Raw genomic sequence first — 13,644 nt, forward strand, 5'->3', positions numbered from 1 at the left:
AAGATACTATCGTGAAGGGATTGTTCTAAATGCAATACATTAAAAGTTATTTCAAAACAGGATGTAAATGACATTTCAGATTTTGAAAAGAATAATTACCTGAACAGTCACTTGAAAGAGAAACTCTTTAACTGTTAGGTTTTTATGTTTCAACCAGTAAAAGACACCTATGGGATTTATTTTTAGTATGTCATGGAATAAAGTGGAATGACTAATAACCTTGGTCTGTCAGACACAGCATTAGCGGTTTGTCCCAGAGATACTCTGCCCATGCATTTTTTCTTGATGCACTAAGCAAGTCCGGGTCTTGAATCTCTGTTATACTTACTTTGAGGCATCTTTGTGACTTGCAAAATACAGTCTAAGGTGTCACACAAGTGACTGCTACTGCTATTTGAATCCCAGCTTCCCCAGGAGGTAAGCCCATGCTGTAATTCACTGCCACCATTATGTCTGTCAGTACACAATAGTTTTTGTACCTCTAAGTGTGCACGTAAGTAACAGCAACTTATGTGCCTAAAAACTTTTGGACTGGGTTGTATCTTACTGATTGAAATTAGACTAGCTGTCATTGTGAAATGAAGCCTGAGTATAACTGCTTTGTTGAATTGAAACCTGATGTATTAATAGATCTATAGGGAACCTAACTATAAAAAGCATCTCCCAGCTTTGTCTGTACTAACTGGCTCTTCCACTATCAGAATAAGTGAATTTCCTCTGCTTTCTTTGACAGCTATGGATTTCAGCAACTGACAAACACAAATTTCAGTTCCACTTCAGAGAATATGGAGAACTCCTCAATTTTGCAGCACAGCTGGGCTCTAAAGTCTTTACCTGCTCTCTCACTTTCTCTCTTGCACTTGTGGGGGGTTCTTTTGGTAAGAAACTGAATTTGGAAACTATTGGAAGTGCAAAGACTTGGCAACCAATTGTCTTGATAAGAAAATACAAAAAATAGTTTACAGAATTTTTTTTCTCATGTAGAGATTCAGCGATAGAGTGCTATTAAGAACATTAACCTTTTAATGAATTGATTAAAAGAAGAAGAGAAAATCATAACTAACTCGCATTTCTTTTTACAGACAATAACAAACAGTTCCCACAGTTTGTTATGCTATTTTAAGACTAAATATTTTTTTAAAAGTAATGGCTACATAAACTACACAATCTAAAGGTTTGGTGCTGGGGAGTGTACAGAAAGAACTGTAGTTGTCTCTGAAATAGATGGATGATGTAAGAAAAACATGTGTTTACTGAAATGGACTGTGACCACAAGAGATTAGCTTTGGAGCTTTATTAGTAATTATTGTCTTCCTAGCTTTGTTTAACCAAACCACAAGGAAAAAATTAAGAACTTCATGCCTTTTCTGATTGCTTTCTAAAATAATGCCAACTGATTGCTTTAATTTTTTAATATTTGTAAAATACTTAAAGGATTAGTTTAACAGGATGACAGTGAGACAAACATCCTCTGCCCCAGGAATTCACTCTAGCCTGGTATTCCACAACTCTCCAGGAAAGTAGAAGACAGGTTCAAATTATTTTAGGTGAAGGAGCATAGGAGGGCATTTTTTCAGCTATATGGGTAAGTGCCTTAACCAAAGACCTATTGGGAGTGCTGCTGCCACACCTACTGCTAAAGAGTTGGGGCTGCTTAGTAGCATATTGGTAAGGGACAGCAGAAGACGTGTGAACAAGAGGGAACTGATTGTGCCTTCTGTGCGAGGGTGAGTTTAAAGTGTGTAACACATCCCAGTTAAAGTCTTCTGTAGAGTCCCATGAGCTGTGCTCCCCATAGCTTGGTTACAGAGAACAAAGAAGAAAAAAATTTACATTTATGAAATCAAATCCCTCCCTGATCTTTCCCTAATCAACCTGACAGCTTCTAATTGCTGTGTTCAGAGATCCCACTGGATTTGTTTGTGCTCTCCTAACATCCATTGTCATCTGAAATAGTCCCCTAAATATTCTAAAGATAAATATTAACTAGGTTTATAAGAGTTTCCAGATGGTAATGAGATTTAAGTATTTATGTAGTTGGCTAATATGCAAAATAATATTCTTCAATGATAGCAATTGTTGCTTTATTCAGAGTTTCACTGCCTGATACCTAACATCATGAAGGTGTCCCAACTGCATGGATTGCCATCTCCTAGTAGATAGCCCTTGTGGAGTGGCCCCTGCTATTGAGGTGAGCCTTGGGAATTCCACCAATTTCTAATTCATTCTTATCATATTGTAATACTTGATGTGCTTAAATAAGCTTGTGCCATAAAATCATTTTGCACATATTGTATGACAGTCTCACTCCTTGCTATATAACAACCAAAAAAAAAGCATGTTATCTAGTTTTGAACTTTACTGGGCAGCAGAGACTCCTCTGGCCACTAGCCACAGAGCTGATATGTAGGAGTCCATGTGCCTTTGAAAGGTTATTTTTCATTAGCAGTACTGGCCAGAATGGGAAAATGACGCTACTACACCTTAGATATCCAAAGACTCAAAGAGCTTTTCTCCTACAAGCATTGGAAATTAATGGCTTGTATTTCTGTAAACTTTGCAACTCATTTCTGTGATCATAGAAGTAGGATCAGATTGAAAGATGAGGAAGAATGTTGATCATCAGATATTACATGGTTTGCAGGAGGTAAAGGTGTATCTCATTGCTAAAGCAATCACATGTTACATTCGGTGTTCACATGGAAGGGAGAGCAAATCCAGAACAAATTCATTGTTTTGCAGCTAACTAGCTCAAGTCAGAGAGCAACCATTTTTCCCATCCTTTTCCTTTGCTTCATAACTAAACATATAAAAAGAAATAAATATTAGTCCACCTTTGCTTTCAAAAGGAATAAATATAATTATGTAGTGTGTCACACGTCTGCATCATTTATCACAATTGCATTTTGAAGCCGCACTTAATTTAACTTAGCATTGGGTTTCCTAGCCTTTCAATTGTCCTTTAGCCTGCTAAAATGATGGGTAGACCAATGAGTGAGCATTGTGGTTTTTTTCATCTGTCTTACAGTACAACATAAAGCTCCTGGCAGCTGTAAAGCTCCATAAAACAATTTTCTAAGTCTATGAAAGAAACTTCATATCCTGTTCAGTCTCAATATTTATTGTCCACAGAATAAATATACTCTTTAAAAAATTTAAGTCTCTTGATATTTTGCTCTATTTTTACAATGTTGGCATTCCTTTGGACTAAGTGTGAGGGCAGAGATAATTCATGTGGTTTGCAAAAGAAAGTGTTTTATCTATTTTTGCTTGCTAAAGCACACAGAAAGTTTATATGTCACTATGAAATCTTAAGGAGAACAGAGGTTTTTGGTAATATTGCTTGATATTTTCTGCAAACAACAGATTTTCAAGGCATTTTACAGCATTGATTTTTTTTTTTTTTTAATCAAACACATCTGTTTCAAAATGTAGATTGTTCAGTTTGTCCATGATGCCTCAGCATTTATTTAGGCCATGAACCCTGCATTTACCCAACTCAGTAGACACACTTCCTTTTGTGATTCTTCATGCTTTTGTACTTGCCACCTCCTGTTTCATCCACAAACTAGATTATTTTTTTTTCCTGGAAGTGACACCGTAGGTATAACAAGTCTCTCTGAACTGTCACAGTTCACATGTAAAATGGCCTTTTAAGGTTGTCTATAACTGTTGTAAATCTCTTCATTCCTGCTTATACTGCAGAACAGAGTGTTTCAGAATGTGGCTTGTTGGGGGCACTCTTTGCAGGACTTTTGCAGTACTCAGGAGGATGCTGGGGAATCTGAAATGAAGGCAAACTTGACAACTTGCAGTTTATGAGAATTCATGTAATTTTAATGGCTTTGGAAGCTGATGTGCCTTCTTCCTGCCAGGAGACTGTGATGGTGGCATTCTGATTGGATTGTGTGGAAGTCAATGAAGGGAAGTGAAGCACAAGTGGTCAAGTAAAGGGCAACATAATTGCTTGAGAGAGGATGGTAAATTAGAGGCAAAAAAACTGAGGAGGGGAAATCTCAGTTGCTCTGGGATTAACCCCCCTGGAGCTAGGAAAATGATCCTAATCTATATAATCATCAGTAGCTAAAAAAATGTCATTAACCCAGGCAAAATCTTCCTGGAGATGCTGATGCTTTGATCTCTGAGTACCCATTGCTGTAGATGACACTCACCTACCCTTCCAGTCACTCTCGCCTCTAGTGTGGTTGTTATTTTTCACCTTTCTTCTCTCTTAGTTATGTACTTAGGAGAATGTGGTAGTACTGTTGTGCTGGAATTGAACTTTCTTCTTTCATCAAAACTCAACCAGGTTCTCAACTTTTCATGCTTCAACTTCTGTAGGACTCTAATACATTCTACTTCGTACCATATGAATATCTTCTTGACACCAACCCCTACATTAGCTTTTGTCTTCTCTCATTCCCTAGACATATACTTGAAGCTCTAAGAGCAATTTCCCTTTACTCAAGTGTTCTCTTTGTAAAGCCCACTTTTCACTGGAGGTTCCCCTTTGTTCACAGGATTTACTGTTCCTCAGCCACCTCACCCATAAATATCTTTTTACTTTTTTCCATGTCAATCCTTGTGTATAAGGGAAAAATCATTCTAATAGAGCTGTCCACCCATTTCTGTGTCCTTCCTCAAATTGTCCTGTATGACTTCTCACTACCTGTGAGTCACTGTTATGTCTGAGCGTGGAAATGAGATGCATTGACTTTCCTTGCTTTGCTTCTCCAACTATCCCTTTCCTCTTAACTTTCCCCATTTCCACCGTTTCTGATGGAAAGTCACATGGGTAACTAAGCCCACAACATGGCTAACGGCATTAACTGTGCTTGTCTTTCATCCTGTAGACTGCCAAGAAATTTAGGGCTGGAACCTGTGATTAATGTGTTGCTGGGGTAGTGGAAAGTGTCCATAATTCTGTGACTGTGGTTCGTGAAAGCATATTTTCTATCAATGTGTTGAGCTCCTTATCTTCTGTGAGGGAAGGTGATCCTGGGATACCAGGTTGATTGACGGGAAATGCTTTTGTATTACTTCTTTTGAAGAATAGCATAATAATATTTTAGTCTTTTATGTTTGAGTAGCTTAGAAACTAAATTCTAATGCAATATTTGCATAAGTCATTCAGTACACAGAATTTTGTTTTAAACTTTTTAAGACATTAAAAATACCTTAAGCTGCAGTGCCGTAAATCAATAATGTATATTAGTCCTGATTCCTAAGTAAATATGCACACTTAATTTATATTTTTTTCTTCAGAAAAATTCACAGATTAAGTAGTTGGGTTGGGATCAGATCATACAAACACATGCCAGAGAGCTTTCAGCTGAAGATACATAAGAGAAGTTGGGATAGTTATTGGCCATTCTTTTCCATGCTCAGTGTTAATTCCTATTAATTCACTTCTCTAAAATGTAACTACTAACGAAAGTCTATAAAAATCTACTCTCATCTACCATAAATGCAGAGCACGGTAAAATTTATCAAAGTAAAAACTCTGAAAGGTATTGAAGAAATCAAAGTTTAAGAAGTTAAGCATGGATACGGGCTTCTCAGAGTTGTGTTTGATCTGTGATGAGCCTATCACAGAGAAAGTGGACTTTCTGGTATGGGGCATTTTGTCTTTTTCAAGTAGATTTGGTGCATCATATGGAACAGCTTCCAATGTCTGGTCATTTCTTTAGATGTTTTGAAATATTCCAGATTCACTTCTCCCAGGTAATTTCTGACAGTTATGGCAAGCTTCTGTTAATGATGAGGTCTGTGTGTAATTTAATTATTGGATAAGTGAACATTGTCTTAGCATAATAGCAAAATTATGGCCCAGATTTTCTTTTTCCTCTCTCTATGAAGATGAGCATTAATTTACAGAAGAGATAAAGAGTGGGAACTTTTGGCATCCTGAAAAATTGTGTTCTAGAACCTAAATTTTTAATATCCCCCCCCCCCCGCTCTCTTTAAAATATTACTGTTCTCCAAATAAGAAAATGAATGCTATGGATCTGCACCCACAATGGCTTGGTAATAGAAGTTTTAAACTGCTTGGAGCTTCACAGAACTGTAGCTGGGGCATGTAGTCTGACTTCTTGGATATCACAGGTCATATGTTATGCTTGTGTGCTTTATCACAGGCACAAAGACTTCCTTTAACTTTTTTTAAAGGGAAGAAAAAAGTAAAATTCATTCCTCACATTAGAAACTGTCACGAGCAAAGAACAGGAGTGCTACCAGTGCTTGAGGGTCCTTACGTTGGCAAGGATTTGATATGGTAAGATATACCAGATCCTTTCAGCAGGTAAATTACTTCCGTTGTACAAAGAGAAACCAAAAACCTCAGTGTGTTTTTCACCAAGTGTAGAATTCCTTCTTACCCCCAGATCTACTGATCAGCGGTACTCTGAGCATGAGTCAACTGAACTGGTCTGGCAGCTATGAGTGAGGATTTTTGTAATGTCACAGGGCTGTGATCCATATCATGCAGTTCTTCCACTGCTGAACTTAAATGCTACAAAGAAGGGCAGGAAAAATAGATTTTACATAGTGTAGAAGAGAAGAGGCTTCTGGCTCACTTAAGTGATATTCTCAGTCCCTAAAGTGTCAGAATGTGTTGAGAATAACAGAGAAATTTCTGTCTTCTCCAAGGCTTGTGAAAGGAGAGGCTAAAAGTGTTTATAGCTTTATAGGTTGTCAGTTTCAAAGATCAATCATCATGAACCATAGACAGACATTTTCTCCCAGAAGTTAAACTTTCTTTTAGGCAGACTTCCAGGGCATGAGATGCCCTAGGGTATGAGACATCAGCATGCAACTTGCAGGTATGAGTCAGGACCTATGGGAAACTGATTTCTTCTTAAGTGGCAGATGGATGTCAGGTGAGGAATACTCCAGGGCATCAAAAATGGTGCTTGATGCCTGTATTTAGGCAGTCAGATCCCATCTCACTCTTTTTTTTTTTTTTTTTTTAACAGGCTCCAAACAGTGCTAAGTCTGACATTTTTCTTAGCAAACTGTTCCAGTGATCCCTTATTCTCTTTGCTGCCCAATTCCATATTAATTCATGGCTCAGCTTGCCAAATTTTGACTTCCAGCTGTTTGACTTCCAGCTGTTTTTATCAACCAGTTGAAATACTTCTCCTATGCTGTATGTTTTGGCTTGGTGCTCGGCCTTGTCTTTGATTCGAGCAGTAGGGCTTTGGGCTTGCTTTATTCCAGCTGCCCCATGTGTCTGTTCTGCTGTCTCTTTGCTTTCAGCAAAACCTGACTCTTGTTCTTCCATTGTCTGTCAGGTCACTGTTACTTTTCTAGCACCAGTGTTTTTGTCAGGATCCTGTTTTTGAAATGTCTTTGCAAATCACAAGGAACAGTTGGCAACATTTCATTTCTCTGATCAGCAGATTTGGGGGATGGTTTGGTCCCTTTGAAACTCTAGATCTCTGCTTTAAAGTGATCAAGATCTAGAGCAGATGTCTCTTACAGCTTGTATGTCAGATATGCAGGTATTTTGGTTCTAGAGAGCGCTTCAGTTTATGTAAGGCTTCCTGTACCTGCTGTATTCCTATGTAATTTCCTTACAGCAGTTGCTGCCCTGCAAGAGGAGGCTTTCCAGGCAGACATTCTTGTGTTGTCCACCTTCCTTCAGCATCTGCATGTTTCACTTTTTCTGTTTCCTGGCAAAAATCCCAAGCTTTCACTGATCCCCATTAATACACAGCTCCAGCCGTTCCCTGACCTTGAAGAGGGCTTTGCAAGCCCTTACTGTCCAGCCCCGACAGATTGATGTCACTGGTACATGGCCAGGAGGCTGCCTTGAAATACATTTTTATTCCAAAGATTTTGTTTGCCATCACTTCTCCTCTCAGTGGCTCAAACTAAACATCACTTTGAACCAGCTGCTTCACTGTACCAATGATCTAGCCTGCTGACTTCTATCTGCATGTGTTTTTTACATTGCTTTTTCAGCAAGTGTTATTGCCCACGACCCTCTCTGTCTGTGAGACTAATATTAATTCTACTTTAAGTCACTGTTTCTTTGGTGGTAGTTCTGAATTAGCCACTGATTTCAGCATTCCGATTTTTGTCTGTGAGACTAATATTAATTCTACTTTAAGTCACTGTTTCTTTGGTGGTAGTTCTGAATTAGCCACTGATTTCAGCATTCCGATTTTAAGATCACCTCCACCAAATTTCGATTACAGCAGTACCGTAGTCACTAATGTAAAGATTTTTGAGTCTTCTGATGTACTATTTTCTTTTGTTTGTTTTCTTGTTTATTATTACATTGCCTCATGCTTGCATTTATATGCATGATTCTACAGCCACTTCAGAGAACTCACCAAAAGAAGCAGGTGTTCCTAATTAGGCACAAAAAAAATCTCTGCACTGCATTTCATATCTATTTTTTTGATATTTCGGCAATGAAATAGAATTTCAATTACTATCAAAGTCTGAATGTGAATGAGAGAAAAGTCCGTTAGTTACTATTCAAAATTCTAGTATTGGGCACCACTTCATGATACTTGGGACAAGTGGGATCAAGTACTATCAAGTCAAGTGTGCTGTTTTACTGGTATATAGAAGAATATATTTCACAAAAGAACTCAGTGCATGAAATATGCTTCACCAAAATCCTTTTCTTTTTCTAACAATTGCATGGCAGTGCTGCTCTTTCTTTAATCCTCATTTTTAACTTGGTATTATTCAGATTTATTTTCCTTTTTCTTCCAGCCACAGAGCAAAGATAAGAAAAGAATTGGAGACTTTACTATTTTATTAGCTTTCTCTGAATACCTTTGCAAAACAGGCAGAGGTTTTGTCTATAGTAATTCAGCTCCAAGAACTGCCAGCTTCATGTATTTTCATGAGTTTTGCAATAAAGACTACCTATTAATAATGTTTTAAACATTTCACATTGTTTTTATGTTCTTAGAATTGTCCCTATGGCTAAGCATAAGACATTCCTTGATCTGCATTTTGTGGGAGGTAGAAGTTTTAACAAAGTTGCGGAAGATTCTTCATTGCGCCAGGTTATAAAATCAGGAGGGAATAAATAAAGCTGCACACACTTTCCCAGCTTTCCAGGCAAGATGTATGTCCACTTAGTCTCATCAGAGAGATGAATCTGTTCTTCTCTCTGGGAGTAATCAAAGCATTTGCCTAAGGCTATTCCACCCATGGTAAAACACCCAAGGAGGTGGTTCTTAGCCTCCAGATGTCTCAAAGGTAGCACCATTTCTTGCCTCCCTAATTACTTTTTAATTTCTCTCTTGTTATTTATCCCTTGAATTTAACTCTCCTTATTGTCTTTGGAGAATATATTAAAATAGAAGTGGCTTTCTTTTCTGTAACAGTCTCATGTGTTATGAATTTTAACATATATTATAATCGAGGTATTGAAAAGAAAATTTTCTGCATGTCAGGTGTCCTCAGTAGAGCCCTCCCTTTTTCTCCAGGTTAGAAAAGCAACAACAAAAACGACCCATAATTGTCTGTATTATCAGAATGGGGTACCTACAACAGCTAGTGAAGGGCAACTGGAGAAGTGGAGCACAACAGAGCTGTTCCCCCTGCTGCTACCAGGTAAACAAGCTGCTGTATGGCTGAAAAAGGGCTGCTGAACCCTTGGAAATGCCAAAGGACCTTTTCTCTCCTGTGGCTCCCAAGGAACTGTGTCTACTCCTGGGAAAAGGTTGCCCTGAAAGATTTTGAATTGGGAGCAGAGATTCTTCTTGAATGCAGTAGTCCACCCATGGTACCTACCCACTGCCCCTTTGAGGAACATATGAAATTGTCTAAATAGCAAACACCTAAATACCCAAGTTTGCACTAACTGTCTTGAAATGTTAAGGTTGGCCCCTTAATCAGTCTGTGAAGCTCTGGAAAGAGCAGACTGAGATGCTGTATTTCAGAAATGAAATCAGCTTCTGAGGAGAAAATGCTTATTTGCTCTGGAAATACACTCCACAAGCCAAGAGGATTTTAGGCAGGATGGACTACACACAAGCCAAGCTGAATACTAACAGTTCAGATGAGGTGTTGAAGGAGCATTACTTGTCCAGTGGGGGAAGTGGTTGTCAACTTAAAAAAAAAAAAGAAAAAAAAAAAAGAAGACATTTCAGTTATGTCAGTCACAGCGTTGCCATCTGCCCCTGCTTTGGTATGTCTGTGGCGTTCTTCTCATGATGCTTAATAGTTTTCCAGGGCTTTACAATCATGTATGTGAGATGTGTAGAGAAGCTGTAGCTTCCTTCCCCTGTGTTAGTGTATACTGTATTAACATTGCCTGGGAACTGGGGGGAAATAAATGTTTTTGCTTTCATCCTGAGATATTTCTGGCTGACTGATGGGTGGGTGGCTCAATTAGACAGACTGAAAGGTGCCTCAGCGAAACTCTCGTTGTTCAAAAGTAAATCTCTTTTCCATTCCTGTCTCTGACTTGTGTAGATAGCAGAAATCTATTCACATTTAGCAGGGAAATGTGCACTTATAAAATCCTCTGCAGCAGCATTTCACAGTCTTAGGCCAACATATGAGAAAGCTCTGTGTCTTTCTCACATGAGTTTCACCTTCCAAGATGACAGTTTCATATTGCCTGAGGGATGTACCTGTCCAGATCCTCATCATCAGGAGGCAGGTAGCCTCTTGGGTAACTATTGGCAGTTTCATTGTGGACTGTGCTCTTTGTGCCCACATTGGAGCTTTGGTATTTTGAGTTTTTAAACCATAGCCTCTAAATGTTACACTGAGCAGTAAACAGCACGTAAACCTAATCTTGTTGAGGAACTAAGTGCATATTACATTATATTGGTGATACACTAGTTCTTTACGGTCCTGTAGACTTGACTACTTTTGGTGAAAATCCCTGATTTATCCACTTTATTCTTAAAGATGTAATCCAAAACTGGTTACTTCTCCACATTCTGTTTTGGTTAATTCAGTTCACTTGAGATTCTATACGTGTGTTTGTGCATGTGTGTCTTACAGCCATGCAGATGTATACAAATGACTGCAACACTAGCATTACCTTGTTTTTGGTGAAAGTAATTCTGTTATCCAAAATAAATTAAGTAACTTCTTACGCAGGTAGTTTGTCATTCCACTAGATGAAATGTATATATCTTTAGGTGACCTGACTTTGACTGATTGTTCTGTCCTTGAGGAAAAGCACTGGTGTCACACTGCAGCTATCTTCTTTTTGAAACGTTAATTTCTGCACAGTATAGTTTGTCTAAATCCAGTCACAGGAAAAACTCTTACATTACTAGCAGGAAATGTGAGTCAGCTTTATTACCACCTGAGGTTATACATGTATGTATGAAATATATACAAATGTAATATATAATATATACAGTCTTTTTATTTGCCACCTGCCAAAAATGTAAATGTGCCTGTGCTGTCAGTACATTAGAGTTGAAATGGACAATTCTTTCCCTAGGTACCATATTCTGAAATAATTGATTGGGGTCATTAATTTGTTTAATTTTATTGTTGCTGGTTTAGCTTATAAAGATGTGGATGGACTTTCTTTTATTTTTAACAATGTGCTTCAAACAATGCTGTTTTTCTTTTAGCTAAAAATATTTCTATATAAAATGTCACATCTATAATATCACATCCATTATTAACCTCTAAGGAAGCCTGAACTTTTGTACAAGAAATGAACAGGGTCACTAGAACAATTTTTTCTTTGTCTACCCTGTTGCACATCAATTATAAGGATTTGCAGAGGTCCTTAGGACTGCTGTAGGCCAGCAATACATTCCACAAAAGAACAGTCGGTGCAGTAAAGGCACTTTGCTGTCCAGCCTCTTGCTGGCTGTGGTCAGCCATTTTGCAGATTCCAGATGGTGTCATTCTTTTGGGTGGTTATCCCATCAAGAGATTCGACCTTTCTGGCATGATTTGTTTTCAATAGACCCTGTTGGGTTTTTTTAATGGCCTACTATTTGGTAGGTGTTCGCCAATTAATTTTCACTTATTTCCATCAAGGTGAGGCTGACTGGTCTGTGCTTTTTTTTCTGCTCTGAAGAAGTCTGGGGAAGAACAAACAGAAGCTCTGGGTGCTTAAGCTCCTGTTGCCTGGAGCTGTGAAATAAAACCTAATGGCTTAGAAATTGCTTTGGCTGGGGTCTCATGAAGAGGAAGTACTTTTAAACTGTAACCTGAGTTTTGTGGATATGTTTAAGAACATAGATTTTTATTTATTTTTTTCTTTTAATCAGTCTGCTGGGATACAAAGCTGGGAAGAATCAATGTCATTTTGTTTTCTCTTTGTACTATTAAAAGTGGGGTATTTTTTTTTCTTGATTTTGATAGAAGGAAGAAGCAGTGAAAGAACTAGAAATTGATTTGGCTTAAAGTAAGGCTGGGATTTCTTTCAAATTGAGCTTCATAGTGAGAGAATACATTCTCCTCGTTAACATGACCTGGAGCCCAAGTAAAGATTTGATGCTGCAGTATAAGCAGCAGAACACTGTATTTTATAACTTCACGATCGTTAAAAATAGGAATTTACTGCAGAAGAACATTACAGAATCACAGAATCATATAGGTTGGAAAAGACCTTTAAGATCATCGAGTCCAACCATAAACCTAACACTGCCAAAAAACCACCACTACACCATGTCTCTAAGTACCTCATCCAAACGTCCTTTAAATACCTCCAGGGATGGCGACTCAACCACTTCCCTGGGCAGTCTGTTCCAATGCTTGATAACCCTCTCAGTGAAGAAAAATTTCCTAATATCCAGTCTAAACCTCCCCTGGCGCAACTTAAGGCCATTTCCTCTTGTCCTATCACTTGTTACCTGGGAGAAGAGACCGACCCCCACCTCTCTACAACCTCCTTTCAGGTAGTTGTAGAGAGCAATAAGGTCTCCCCTCAGCCTCCTTTTCTCCAGGCTAAACAGTCCCAGCTCCCTCAGCCGCTCCTCATAAGGCTTGTGCTCCAGACCCTTCACCAGCTTCGTTGCCCTTCTCTGGACACGCTCCAGCACCTCAATGTCCCTCTTGTAGTGGGGGGCCCAAAACTGAACACAGTATTCGAGGTGCGGCCTCACCAGTGCCGAGTACAGGGGCACAATCACTTCCCTAGTCCTGCTGGCCACGCTATTTTTGATACAAGCCAGGATGCCATTGGCCTTCTTGGCCGCCTGGGCACACTGCTGGCTCATAGTCAGGAGGCTGTCAACCAACACCCCCAGGTCCTTCTCTGCCAGGCAGCTTTCCAGCCACTCTTCCCCAAGCCTGTAGCGTTGCATGGGGTTGCTGTGGCCCAAGTGCAGGACCTTGCACTTGGCCTTGTTAAACCTCATACAATTCACCCCAGCCCATCGATCCAGCCTGTCCAGGTCCCTCTGCAGAGCCTGCCTACCCTCAAGCAGATCAACACTCCCACACAACTTGGTGTCGTCTGCAAACTTACTGAGAGTACACTCGATCCCTTCGTCCAGATCATTGATAAAGATGTTAAACAGAACTGGCCCCAACACCGAGCCCTGGGGAACACCGCTTGTGACCGGCCGCCAACCGGAGTAAACTCCATTCACCACCACTCTTTGGGCCCGGCCATCCAGCCAGTTCTTTACCCAGCAAAGAGTACACCCGTCCAAGCCATGAGCAGCCAGTTTCTCCAGGAGAATG

At 39.3% G+C, this 13,644-nt stretch overlaps 1 long non-coding RNA gene across 1 annotated transcript in view; it reads left to right on the forward strand.

Annotated features, from left to right (window-relative positions):
* Positions 1 to 362: 362 nt before the first annotated feature.
* Positions 363 to 13,644, forward strand: part of LOC142411038 (uncharacterized) — a 42,539-nt gene continuing 29,257 nt past the window's right edge. Inside the window, exons 1-2 of the long non-coding RNA XR_012776088.1 lie at positions 363 to 417; positions 2,093 to 2,191. This is a non-coding gene — a long non-coding RNA (uncharacterized LOC142411038). The remainder of the gene's footprint in view (positions 418 to 2,092; positions 2,192 to 13,644) is intronic.

This window comes from Mycteria americana, chromosome 6 (genome assembly GCF_035582795.1).
Source record: "Mycteria americana isolate JAX WOST 10 ecotype Jacksonville Zoo and Gardens chromosome 6, USCA_MyAme_1.0, whole genome shotgun sequence".
NCBI classification, from domain to species: domain Eukaryota; kingdom Metazoa; phylum Chordata; class Aves; order Ciconiiformes; family Ciconiidae; genus Mycteria; species Mycteria americana.